Genomic DNA, 954 nt, shown 5'->3' with positions numbered 1-954 from the left:
ACCTGTTGTCCCTACGGGCGCGCCCTGTTTGACCCGGCCTCCCTTCCTGAGCCCCCAGGGTAGGCCTGGTGTCCCTACCTGGTGCACCTGCTTAAGCCTGGCGTCCCTTCCCGACGCTCCGGGGTAGTACCGGTACCCCCACTCGGTACTCCGTCGTAGTAACCGTAATCCTCATGGGTACTCCGGGGTAGTACCGGTACCCCCAAAAGGTACACCGTGGTAGTACCCGTAACCCTCATCGGTACTCCGGGGTGGTACCAGTACCCGCAACCGGCGCTCCGGGGTAGTACCGGTACCACCACTCGGCACTCCGGGGTGGTACCAGTACCCCCACCCAGTACTACTACGGGGTACAACTGCTGTCCCTACGGGCGCGCGGGTTTAGACTCGCCCTTACTACCTGACCCTCTGCATTAGGCCCGGTGTCCCTACCCGACGTTCCGGGATAGAACCTGTTCCCCCAACAGTACTATGGGGTTGTACCGGAAACCTTTGTGTTGCGCCGGAGTTCACCTGTTGTCCCTACGGGCGTGCCCTGTTAGACCCGGCCTCCCTTCCTGAGCCCCCAGGGTAGGCCTGGTATCCCTACCTGGTGCACCTGCTTAAGCCTGGCGTCCCTTCCCGACGCTCCGGGGTAGTACCGGTACCCCCACTCGGTACTCCGTCGTAGTAACCGTAATCCTCCTCGGTACTCCGTGGTAGTACCGGTACCCCCAAACGGTACACCGTGGTAGTACCCGTAACCCTCATCGGTACTCCGGGGTGGTACCAGTACCCGCAACCGGCGCTCCGGGGTAGTACCGGTACCACCACTCGGCACTCCGGGGTGGTACCAGTACCCCCACCCAGTACTACTACGGGGTACAACTGCTGTCCCTACGGGCGCGCGGGTTTAGACTCGCTTTTACTACCTGACCCTCTGCATTAGGTCCGGTGTCCCTACTCGACGTTCCG

Source organism: Haliaeetus albicilla, chromosome 12 (assembly GCF_947461875.1).
Source record: "Haliaeetus albicilla chromosome 12, bHalAlb1.1, whole genome shotgun sequence".
Taxonomy (NCBI): domain Eukaryota; kingdom Metazoa; phylum Chordata; class Aves; order Accipitriformes; family Accipitridae; genus Haliaeetus; species Haliaeetus albicilla.
This window is presented reverse-complemented; position numbering follows the sequence as displayed.